Source organism: Frankliniella occidentalis, unplaced genomic scaffold (assembly GCF_000697945.3).
Source record: "Frankliniella occidentalis isolate FOCC.00 unplaced genomic scaffold, Focc_3.1 Scaffold629, whole genome shotgun sequence".
Classification (NCBI taxonomy): Eukaryota; Metazoa; Arthropoda; class Insecta; order Thysanoptera; family Thripidae; genus Frankliniella; species Frankliniella occidentalis.
In genome coordinates this window covers 11054-24101 of record NW_026267744.1, presented here as the reverse complement: position 1 = coordinate 24101, position 13048 = coordinate 11054, and the positions used below count along the sequence as shown (strand labels likewise).

At 58.3% G+C, this 13048-nt stretch overlaps 1 protein-coding gene across 1 annotated transcript in view; it reads right to left on the bottom strand.

The window, feature by feature from the left end:
- LOC113206482 (rab11 family-interacting protein 4) overlaps positions 1–13048 on the bottom strand; it is a gene marked incomplete at its 5' end in the record, with an annotated part of 53029 nt that overhangs the window by 36605 nt on the left and 3376 nt on the right.

The window sequence follows — 13048 nt, the reverse complement described above, 5'->3', positions numbered from 1 at the left end:
GGGGGCAACGCGCCTTTTTGTTGCTGCCTCAGCGCCGCTAGTGAGCCCACCGCACGGCTCGGGGTTCGATCCCCGCACTTGGATCCGCCAGCCCAGCCCAAGCCAGCCGAGGCGAAACGAATCGTTTTCCATTTCGGGGCGTTCTTATGTCGCCTCGGCTCGCCTCGCCTCTCCCCCGGCGCCGCGCAACCGCGTCACACCCGCGACCACCACCGGCCGCTGCTCCGCCGAGGAAATGTGCCGATTCGGAGATGGAGCGTGAGCCTCGACATCCACCCCATCCCTCCGCTCCCCCTCTCCATGCCTCTTTCTCTCTGCAGCAGCTTCCAATTTATTTCTCCGCGCGCAGCACAACGGGCTTTCAGCCGTCGTCTCGTCCCATCTCCGCCGCCCGCCCCGCCCCTCCCCGCCAGCAGTCAGCCATCCTGCGAATAAGCCCCCCGCTCACCCCCACCCTGCGAATAGTGATTACGCCACACTGCGTACAGCTAATGCCCCACTCGGGGTCGCGGAGCCCCCAGCAGGAGGCGGAGGGAGGGACCCTCGGAGGAGGAGGGACCCATTTGGCTGCGATTGTTATGGCACGCCTTGAGAGCGATGGGCAGGACGGGCGGGGTGGGGCAGGGGGGGATGGTGGCGTCCCGCGGCGACCACTTCCAGCAGCCATTGGAGAGAGTGAAGAGTTTGAGAGAAGAAAGAGACACTGCCAAATGTGGAGCAAGCGTCGTCCCGGGCGGGCGGCCGCCTGATGAGCGGGCGCTTGATCACCATCAGCATAACAATCACCATCACCAGCATCACCATTACAACTATCACCATCACCAGCTGAACTGTAGCTGTAGAAGGAGCAGCGGCGGCCCCGCGCTGCGCGCCTAACCACTCTGCTGCTTGACTCACTCAGACTCGCTCAGAATGCAATATCGACCCCTCGCGGCTGCAGCTGCCCTCACCTGGCCGGGGCCGGGGGCCGGGCCGCGGGGTCACGAAGGTTACTGTGCGCCCCCCCCCCCTTCACTCTCCGCTAACTGAGATTCCGCCTGACGCCCTCTTTCCCCTCTCGCTCCCACGCATACCATCAACCACTCATCGCCCGCCCCATCTCCAGCGGAGGTCCTCGAGTGTACTAAGCGGCCCGTTCACATGTGGGCCGCGGCGCCACCACCGCTACATACTCCCCACTCCTATACTCTCCCGCTCTTTACTTGTGAAGCTCAGGCATGCAGGGCAGGCGGCGCTAACAAGAGGAGCACCCCGCGGCACGCCCGACCACGTCAGCGCCGAGAGAAAGCCCATTGCTAACAATGTGTTCTTTCTTGTCAGTCAGTCAGTCAGTCAGTCAGTCAGTCAGTCAGTCAGTCAGTCAGTCAGTCAGTCAGTCAGTCAGTCAGTCAGTCAGTCACAGTCAGTCACGGTCAGCAACAGTCAGTCACGGTCAGCAACAGTCAGCCACAGTCAGTCACAGTCAGTCACAGTCAGCCACAGTCAGCAACAGTTAGTCACATTTATCCAGTCAGCCAAGTCACTCTAGGTCACATTCATTCAAGTGAGTAATGTCAGTCCCAGCCAGTCAGAGTCAGACACAGTAAAGTCTGCGCAAGTCAGTTTGTGCCGCGTGGCGACGCCTCGCGACATCGCGTCGTGGCGACGCTCCTCCTCCCCGTCCGTCTGTCCGCCGCGCCCCGCTACGCAGCGCCACGCCCCCGTTAGGTTCGGTCCCCGACGCGGGGCCCCGCGGGCCGCGGGCCAGCTCAGCGATCGGCATGCGAGGCGAAGCTCGTCGCCGTGGCCAGGCCCGCGGGCCCCTCCTGGAGGCCGGCGCCACTTCCGGTCAGACTTCCGGCAGAGTACCGCGGCCATTAGTAGAGTGCGGCGGTCGCGGGTCGCGGTCCGCGGGGCCACGGGCCGACCTCTACTCACACGAGCGTCGGCGTGTAGGGCGACGGGCTGCAGCGCCGAGTGCGGTACAGGCGGTCGGCGCGCTCCGTGGCCGACGGCCTCCACCAGGACGACGGCCTCCTCGACGGGACGACGGCGGCCTCCTCTTCGTCTGGGTCTCCGTCGTCGGGCGTCATGCGCGCGCCATCGCCCCCGCGGCCCGCACGTCGGTTAGAGGGCGATCAGGATGCTTACACTAAAGCACGGGCCAGTTCGCTATGAAAAAGCAGTCGTGTAACCGTTTTGTTATAGAAAGGCGCGGGGCAGCGGGGGCGCAAAAGAGGTCCGAGATCGCCGAAAAGCGGCAATAAATTTAAGTTTGTGAAAGTTTCGCTCATATATTTTGACAATTTGTTTGCTATCACCCAGCATCAATTTTACAACTCCCAACAAAAAATTAAAAACGAAAAATTACATCAGTGATTGACACAGCGCGAACTCAAAAGCGAGAAAAGGAAGAGAGGTTAGCTGCCTCCGGGCGGCACGAACTTCCACACCGACTATAAACTGTTGAAAACAGCTGCTATTGCTTAAGAAACGGGATACGAACTTAATATCATGAGAGAAGGCATTCTTTCTAGCTGTAAACTATATGACCACATGAGATGGCGCTCGTTTCATTTCAACCGCCCGCAAATACGCGTCCACCTACACAGAACTTTGAAAGTTCGCCGACTGTCATTCGCAAAAGTGAAATGTAAATCGACTTTTAAAAGAATGCCCCTTAGGGTAGGGGCCTCCAGCAGCAGGTCAGCAAACGGCGCACGGTCGTGCACGTCTCCTGAGGGAGTGGGAGAGTGGGGGGCGGACTCACAACACTTCCAGCTGATCGCCGCCGCCGCCGGGGTTCGTGCACGGGCCATTTATTCTAATTCGACCCTCAATTCTAATTCGGCCCCTGCTGCTGCTGCGGCCGAACCTCCAATTTTGTCATTCAGCATCGACTTTCAATATACCGAACCGACAAGGCCGCGGTGGTGTGTGGGAGCGTCGCGGCGGCACGGCACGGCGATATGCAAGTTTCATTGGACACGAGGATCCTCCTCCGCCCCCTACTCGCATTGACCTTTGCAGGGCCTCGGGCGGAGCGGAGCAGGGCGCGCGGCGCCAGCGACTGCGAGCAGAGCGACTGCCTCTCATCGACTGCGGCGCATAGCGGCATGTGTGTGACTGACGCAACGCCGCGCCTTACAGCGACGACGCGACGCGTTATATTCGTCACTCGGTAGTCACGCCGGCGGGTGACAAACGCGTCCCCGTCACTATGGCAGTCACGTCATGCGCGCTGCTCACACACGCGCACCCCGCGCGCAGCAGCGGGCCAAAATTGGCGACCGATTGCATGAGCAGGGGCGGGCGGGCGGATCGCGGGGTTCACGACGACGCCTGCGGGCAGAGATACTGTGCGGCACGCAGCCGTGCGAGGTATGGGTCTATCTACCACCAATAACTACGCCCCCCACCCCTCACTGCGAATAGCCACGAATACCTCGCGTGAACCGCCCGCCACCAGCATATGGGGCACGATTGGACTGTGTGTACAGGTGCGCAACGCAGGTGTTAAATAAAAGGGCGTGTGCTAAATTTTGTTCAAACACCCAGGAGGCGGCGCTCGCGTAAAAAGCGGGCCTAACCGGAAAAAAATAAAATTCAGTTCAGTGCTGCCGCTCAATTTTGCCAAGCTGCTGAGCAAATTCACGCTAACAACAAAATAACCGGGAGTAAAAAGATTTAGATGTCTAGCTAAGTGTCTTTATAGCTAAAGGGTTAATAGATTGTTGCAGATCGGGTATTGTCCAAAGTAGTCTGTTTTTCTTAGACTCACTCTCTCATCAAATTACGAGAGATTGGCGCCGTCTTGGCGCCTGTCAGACTCAGGGTAGGCCACCCTGCAGAACACGCATGCACTGCAGTTCAGATGTTGCCTACCTACAAGGCGCTATGAGAGCACAGGCATGGACTAAACTTGGCAATTTCACGAGAGGTGAAAAACGGGCGTACATTCTGGATAATCAATAACTGGGAAGACAAAAAAAATAAAATATTGGACAGCTGATTAACTAATTAGCTCAGTATAAAATAATTTTAACTCCGGTGCGAAAGGAATTGACTAATAACTCCAAACTTTTTTATTATTTATTTTTAACGTGCAGAGGCGCCCGCTACCGGGAGTGCAGCAGGCTAGATGAATGACAAGTTCTCACGCCGCGGCTGACAGCGACAGCTCGGCCGCCACTCCACCCTGCCCTCTCCTGGGCGCAACCTAGAGAGACCAGACCCGCCCGGCATATCGACCCGTTTCGACGGACCTTTTGTCAATGTGGGGGCCATAGCGTCGCGTCTCCCACGCAAAACTATCCAAATCGCGCGTGCGCGCGCAAAGTCATACACAGCGAAAGATGAGCCATATGGCACGCGCGCGGGAAAAGTAGTAGAAACACTACTTCTATCCTGCAACAGAATGGGCACTTTAACTGGCTGCCCGCCCGTTCTACTAGCGGCGTGTTCTCGTTGCAGCGGACGTGACGCTAGAGCCAAGGACTATTGCTCGCGCGGGGCTCTCCACGGCAGCGCGGCTGTCACCGTCGCGTCGTGCCGCTCTTTTTCGTTATCCCCGCGGTCGCGGCGCGCTTGGATAGGTCAGCAGCATGCAAGGTTACTCGCGCCGCGCGCCGCGGTCAGCTAGCCCGCTGGACGGAAGCGCAGCAGAGAAACAAAGAGGGACAACAGGAGCGGCAGGGCAGGTGTTCTTCGGATTTTAATTCCCGTTAAAGTATTTTTGGTAAATTATTCAACATAATTTTTTCAACATTTTCTGGAAATATTTCGATTTTTTTCGGGTTTTTCTGGTAAAAATGTGGACTTTAAAAACCCTACCGGCTCTCTCTCTCTCTCTTTGTAGCCCTGAAATAACACTCGCTCCGCCGAGGCGTTTGGTCAGTGCGCTACTCCTAGGGGGCCCCAACGCGTTCAGTATTGAATGGCGCGCCTCGCAGACAGGCTCCCCCGGAGCACACGGAATCCGGGCCAATCGGAAACGGAAGCAGGGAGAGAGGAAAAGGGGGAGGGGAGGGGGACATACCCGGCGCACGCGAACTAGGGCCAGCCAGGCAGCAGGGCCGGACAATGGGCGGGCGCGGGGCGGTCTCTTCGCACGCACAGACGACGGGGGCGGCGGGCGCGCACGGGTCAGCGGGGGACGGCCCCCGGGTGCGCTGAGGAGGGGTCGACGTCTGCGCGGCGAGCGACGAGCGACCTGTGCGCGCTGGACGGGGCTGCTCGACTGGCCGCCGGACGTCGCCGCAGGCGGGGCGCCGCGCCCCAACCACCACCACATCGCCGCCCCTACCACCACCAGTACCACCCCTACCACCACCACCACCATCACTGCCGGTCCCTCCCCCTCCCAATGCCTGCTTTATTTCCATGTCGCGGGTCAATCAATGCCGGCCGTTCGCACCTTTACGAGTGTTCGCGTGCCCGGCGGGGGCGGGGTTCAACGCCCGCCCGATATTTTGCATGCTGCCGGGTAGAGGGTGGCAGTCGTCTCGGTCTCGCCCATAATCGGCTGCAAAACCGCGTGCACAGGCGAGTGTGTGTGCCCGCGACTTATTGCCCCGAGACGTCGGCGTGTGACGTCGGGGGCCGAAGGAGGCCAGGAACGGCCCAACAACGATGATGACAAGGACTCACCTGGGGTGGCGCTGGTGACGCTGGTGGCTGCGGGGCGCGGCCCGGTGGGGGCCGAGCGACAGGCCCTGCTCGCACGGCATGTCCTGGTACACGTCCACGGCCCCGCACAGCATGGTGCACTCCGCGCGACCCTCTCCTCACACCGCCTCCATATCCCCCCAGCAGCACTGCCCACCGCCGCCGCCAGCCGGCGTTAAGAGCACGGCGCCATGCACGGCCTCACCTGCACCACAGCCGTTGCTTTCACACCTACAGCGCCGAGGGTCGAATCCGAAGGCACGAGTTGCGACGACCATTAGTGGCTGTTCAGAAACCACGTAGACTTTAGAAAGGGGGTCGAAATATTATGGGATCCCCAAAAATATCAGGACGGTCATTGGATTCCACGGAGACCCTGTGATATTTCTACCCTGGGGTACAAATGTCATCTACCCTGGGGTACAAATGTCTTCTACCCCGGGGTACAAATATATCATGGTGTCTATAGGACTCCAAATACCGTAATGATCATTTTGCGACCCCATAATATTTAGACCCCCGCCCATCTGGTGAAGTTAACGTGGTTTCTGAGCAGCCCCTCTCTGCGAGACGCGGATCCAATCGTAATAAAAATAACAAAAAGAGCGTCGTATGCGCGGCTGCTGCTCCACATGAGCGAACGCCCGCCCCGGACCGGAGCGATTGTCTTCTTCACAGTCAGGGCCGCGCCGCCGCATCTCCACAATGCCGCCGCCACTTCCCACGCACGCGTCCACTTCCACATTCAAATCGCAGCCGATGCGTCCGCCGGCCCGCCCCGGCCCGGCCAACGAGGCCTCGCTCACGAGCAAAGCGGTGGCCTTGGCGACCGAGTGCACCGCAAAACACCGGCCGGCGTGTGAACGCGAGGACGTGGCCGGGCGGCGCGCTCCGACGACGTCGTAGCAGTGACAGTCGCAGTCGCGGCGCGAGCTTCCAGTTATGATGTTTAAATGTGGGTGAAAGGCGTCGTACCTTGTCGCGGTTGCAACAAGACGAGCGCACTACTTGGTTCGAAACTAGAAATAATGCCCTTTCTCGTGACATTTAGTTCACATCGCGTTTCTTTAGAAATAACACCTGCCTGTTTTCAAAAGTTAACAGTTTAATGGTGGCGCGGTAGTTCCATGGGTAGTTCACGGCCGCTCCTTTTCTTACTTTGGAGTTCGTATTGTAAATAACTAGTATTTTTTTCGTGCTTCCTTTCATTAGGATTGTGATAATAAATTGACGCCCCTGTGAACTGTACGAAACACGGGGCGGGCCAGCTCACGCGCGCTTCAATTTTACATCCACATCCCGTCCACTTTAATTCGCCCTTCTTCCTCTGCTTGGCGGCTGTAGGCCGGGCCAGGCCGGGCCCGGCAGGTAGGCCCGAACAATGGGGTTGACCAACACCGCCTCGCCCATCCCATCGGCACACGCGCACGGACCTTGGGTGGTGAAGCGCGCCGCCCGGGCTCAGCTCCGCGGAGGGGAGAGCCCCCGGCAGGTCGGCAGGCCCGTCGAGCCGGCGCGGCTTGCGGGGCGGCCTACCCCACCCCCGTCTCCCCCGCCCCCGTCCCCAGCAGCGCTCCGCCGGCCAGCACCACTTCTTGTGTGTCCTGTCCTGTTCTCGGTACTGTTCCCCCCGCTATCCTATTGCCCCGCCGCCCGATTGGGCAAGGAAGTAGGCGGCGCACGGGGAGCGGACGCCAGTGCCATAGTTTGAGGTGCATTCCAGACCGCCCGTTCCACTTGTTGGCCCGACAAAGTGACATGAGGTAAGCCCGGCAGGGGCCGCGGCGGCGCTGGCGGGCCCGTGTCCAGCTTGCATGGTCTTGTACCCCCCACCCCTCTCCTCTAGCACGACGCCGCTTCAAACACCTCTCCTCCTCCTCTCATTAGATACCGATCGACCCGACGCGCTTAAAGCTGTAGTTGGCTTTCACAACATCGAGCAGCGCGAACGGCGCGTGAGGCGATCTCATCTCGCGGCCATCGAGGGCCTCTCCATACACAGCGAACCCGCGGCCGCAGCGCGCACTCACCGCACACTCTGGCAACTCGAGTGTGGCACAGTGGGCACAGTCTCACTCTTATAAGTGCAGTTGTGTAGGGCCATAGTGTCCTTACGGGAATAACAAGGTGTAGGGCACCACGTGTACTTCAGATATAACATCCAGAAGACCGTATAGTCCAGAGGACCAAATTGAAAACCGACGAAATTTTAGCTCTGGAGACAAAAAATTATCCGTGGCGATGAAATAATTTAGTCTAGCTGACTTAATTTGATTGCTTCGACTGTATTTAGTTAAAAATGGGGTCACTAAATTTTAGTCGGTTTAAGGAACTAAATTCTGTTTCTTACAACCCTGATTTAGTTGTATCAACAAAATGGTTCTCTGGGTGAAGTATAGGACAAGGGGTGCCTTACACTATTAACAGTGGGATGGTGTCCTACGCTTATTATTGTGAGACGACATGGTACCGCATTTGGAAGTGTGAGACTGTATGGCACTTGAGTTTCCAGGGCAGTGAGGGCACTGTCACTGCCACGCGCTATAGCTTCCCGCTCCCGCCCTCCTTTCGAGACTATCGATCACGCACCCCAGCTGCACAAAGACGGCTGATCGCGGCAAAAGGAGGCTTCGGCTCGAGAGCTCGAACTGAAAAAAAAAACGGTTTAAGCGGCAGCTATAACCAGAGTGCGCGGTGGCGTTCCCACAACCACCGCGAGACACCCTGCAGCGCCCTGCAGTCGCAGTCCCACGGGCTGTCTGGAGACTTCCCATCGTAAAGGGGGAGGAAAAACTGAATGGATCAATGAAATCCCGCCGCAAGTACTTTCTCTCTCGCTTATTTCCGTCTCTTTCCCAAAGCAATAAGCGCTTATTCATTTCAAAGATGAATAAAGCGTCCCGGAGATTGAAACAGGCAGGCGAGCTCGCCGCACACTCCCCGGGAGTCGAAACGTGCACACTTTTCTTTCTATTTTTTTTTCTTTTACTCCTTCATCTGCGAGAAAATAATGACTCCTTGGGTACCTCTGCACTGCAGTATGTAAGTGCTGGCGGTCGAGTTTGGACCGCACGGCACGCCTCGTCCGAATACAAACCGAGCGAGAGAAAGCAAGCAGGCCATCATCGCCTCAGATCGTAACAGACGGACCTACTTTGTCTAGGAGGAACACGCACTCTGGCGGCCTGGGCCTGCTCTGGCCTGGGCCGGCCCGCCGGGCGCACCCATTCGGAATCACTCACCGCGCTTAGCCTAACGACTCCCTCAGATCAGACAAGAAGGCTTTTCTCGCTCATCACGCGTGGAGACAACAAAAAAGTTTAAAAGAGAGGAGTATGAAAAGGAGAGTGCTCTTGCTTTGAAAGCGGTGCGTGTGTGTGGCGTAAACATTACTCATCGCTCCGTGGTGTCATAAGAAGACAACCCCTTCCTCAATTATTTCTGAAGCTTCAGTCACACGGGCATCCGTTCCACATCGTGACAGACCCGCCCCACCAACAGTCGATTGATTCAGAATATGCCTTTCAAATACAAGTGTTCACTATCCAACAACACGAGACAGAAAATGAGAAAAGAAATGTCACGCACTTTTATTTACTGAGTAAGGCGAAAGTGTCGTGGCGAAGCGAACTCCCCCCCTTCTGCCTGTCCTGTGTATAAAGGCCCGCCTGCGGTCTGGTCGCCTGGGAGGGCTGCACGCTGCATATAATTGTCTATGCGCCACGGAAGCAACTGCTGCAGCGCACTGCAGCCGAGCAGAGCGAAGCGCGGCCGCGGCGGTCAACCAGTGATCAGCGCGGCGGTCAACCGGTGATCAGCACTCAGCAGCAACCCGTCAGCAACGACCACCACCGCCTGCTGCAGTGTGCGGTTTCGCACACCGTCTATCTATCTCCCAACGCGGCGGTTTAACGCACGCTGATTGGTTCGCGAGGGCTCAAAAGACCTGTTGCTACTGCTGTCCGCGTGCAGGCCTCGCACACGCACGCAGTTGCTGCTGATCCGCTATACTCCGCTTATTGCGCTCGCTAATCGGCCGCTAACTGAACACGCGTATTATGTGAGCGGGGCGGTGGGAGGGGAGTGCACTGGGGGTGCACCAGTCAGGGCTGCATTTAGGATAGACGGACTCTGCAAGTCTGTGTGTACTGTTTAACAGTTTACCCGCAGATTGTAAGTGACAGTACTCCTGACTCTGCAAATAATGGCCACGATCAAAACAACATGTTTGCGACATCATATGAATACACCTCCGGAACTAAAAGTTTTACCAAACAAAAATTGCAGAAGTGAAACGTTTTGCCACTTCCAGCAGCGGGCGAGCCGTTCTACGACACATAGATTAGCAGAGTAGATAGAATCCCCATCCGACTGAGTGGCAGCCCGAGCCGCGCATTCGCATTCCTGGAGCGGCCTTGCCTTCGCTTCGCGCAGTCCTCGCGCTTACTGAGCGGATAAACATCTGGACGGACCGAGTCCGGACTAATCCCGCGTGCCACAGTAAGTAGGGTGGCGCACCCCGCCCTGAACCCGCCCGCGGCATGTACTCAACAAATAAACACGGGTTCCAACTCAATCAATTTTTAAAAAGTGCCAAAAATTGACAACCCTTTTAAAATTGGGCAGTGGTCCACCCAGAAAAAATGGAATTTCGGTTCAAGGACTCAAATGCACTCGATCGAATGAAGAGTACACTTGATTTGAGAACATTTTCCTCGACATTTTCACATGTAGTACGACCGAGGGGTGCCCAACTGTGGTAATCAGGTGTACACAGAGTTGGTAATCACTGGTAATCACTGGTAATCCCTGGTAATCTACACTCTCTTGAGGGTCCTTTTAAAGGACAAATTTGTTGATTGAGACATGCATTTTTGTGCACATCTTGTCTAAATGCAAACGCCCATATTTTATATGACGTATTTGCATCCCCCCCAATGGACAAAAACATAATTTGTCCAATCACAGAATGCAACTTTGTAACTTGCAAGATAATTACCTAAAATGTGCACCATAGTGCATCTTTCTCGGGACAAAAAATGGTTGTTTCGATTTAGAATGCAGGCGAATTATACCTAGTATTCATTGGTAATCTTTGGTAATCTTTGGTAATCATTGGTAATCCCTGGTAATCTTTCCAATTTGGTAATCCGGTGTACACATTTTTATGGAGTTGGGCACCCCTCGAGTACGACCGAGTAAGACCGATACGCTTGATTCAAAGTGCCAAATGCATTTGGATGTGTTCTCAAATCGAAATGCAAAATACTCTTCCTTCATTCGATTGGGTGAATAAGTGCATTTTAGAATTGAACCGAGTGTCTGTCTAACACAATTTGAGTATGCTTTTTTAGACGAATTTCCTTCTGGAGATACGATTAATTCATAGTTGGACTCTGCCCACAGAAAGTTCGTTAGCTGGCGCAAACTTTATCCCTTGTGCACTACCATGAGGGACCCGCACCTCTGCAATGTCCTCGGATTCAACCCTTTCGGCGACGGCAGTGAGCAGTGAGCAGGACGGGAGAAATGACACTAACATCACTATCACTGTAATCCTTTGGGCGATGAACGATGCACTGTGGACACAAGCACGGGATATCCAGCGCGGTGCTCTTCGTCACGGCGGTGACCACCACACACACAACAGAGAGAGGCCCTCACATGGCGGGACACATGCACTGTACGCGCGGACACAGCGCGCTGCTCGGCGCCTCGTACCGTAACCGCCGCGAACCGAACCGCGCAGCGAGGCCTTCGGGAGCGGACTGGCTGCTGCTGGGCGCCGCCGGCCGCGAGGCTCCGCGGGGGCCCCGCCGCGCCCCACCCCGCTGTCATGCGGGCCGTCCGGGTGCCGCCGCAGCCCCGCGGGGCCTCCGGGTGGAGTCCTGGCACAGCCTCTCCGAGCGCGTGAGCCGGGCTGGGGCGGCTATGGTGCCGCGGGGCTGCGGGGGCGCCGGAGGGCGGGTCAGCCCGCCGAGTGAGCCGGCCATCGCCACGGCGCACGGAGCCAGCAGCAGCAACGGCATCCCGGAGTTGTGTAGCGCTGGCAGTGCGGGGCCGGGCGGAGCCGGGCAGAGCCCAACATGGGCATGCATTGCACTACGAACCGCCATCGTGCCGCTCAGAGCCGCACCCGCCTCCGGGGGCCTGGCCAGGCGTGGCGGGGCGAGGCGGGTGGAACACGAAACCAACAGGACACGGGCAGGACATCCACCTGAACGTGCCGAGCCGTACCGTACCGCGTTCCATAACGGCACCGGCGCGGGGCGCGGCGGGGCGCGGGGCGCGGCGGGGCGCGGCGGGGCAGCGGCGCCGCGTAGGGATCCTTGCCAGGATACACATTTACCACATCGCGGAACGCCCCGCGCACTGCATCCGCTCGTGCGTGGCCCGCGCCGATGGGCCGCGAGGTGCGCGGTGGGCCGGGACGTCCTGATGTCCTCACCGCAGCAGCAGCAGCAGCAGCAGCAGCAGCAGCAGCAGCAGGAGTCGCTTCCTGAGCCGCCGCCGCCGCCCGGAGCTTCCCTTCGCCGTCCCTGCAGCCCCCCCACCCCCAATCACCCTATCCCCTTGTGGCGTCGGGACACCATACCGGGACTCACACCAGAAGACTAGCAGCAGCGCTGTCGGTAAACGCGCTGCCTGGAGTCGCGGAGTATAGCAGGGCCTCGCCTCGAAGACCAATTTGGGCCCGTTCTAGCGGCGGGGCGTGGCGCGCGGGCTTTTGTACGTACCGCGCGCTTGCCTTGTGCCCGTCCCCTCGGCAAGGACGCGCCCAGCCCACCCTGCCGCACCTGTCGCCGCCAAGCTGTACGGCGCGTGCCGCTAAACACAAAGGCCAGGCACGCAGCGCGCCCGAGCGCACCTGATCTGGAGCAGGCCACAGGCCGCGCAGAGTGGGCAAGCGAGGTCGTCGACACCGCAGCCGATGATGATGCATTCATAGACGTTTGTGCATATCGACGCGAGCGTGCATTGCGCGTCCGTGTCTTCAAAGGACGCCGCGGCCGCGGAGCGCCAAGGACACGCACTCGCGCCCGCGCCACCGTGTCGTTGACGTGTCGTTGACACAACGGCCAGCGCCGTCATGGGAACTCACGTGTCGTCACACCGGCCGGCCGCACGGACATGCGCGCCGAGGACTGGCCGAGGAGTAAAGACGGCCATCCCGAGAGCAGGATAAGGGCCGTGGCCGCGAAAGAGAATGAGTGATCGGGAAGGTCCCGGACACGGACACGCGGCGTAGCGTCACGTCACGGGTCCGAAGCTCACCCCCCACCCCCACTCCCACGCGCGGCCAGGTCGGCCACCCGCACAACATAAGGGTCGCCATAGCGACGCGGCGGCGGCTTGCCTGGGGCAGGAGGTCGCGGCTGGGCTGGGGTGAGGAGGGGGGGTG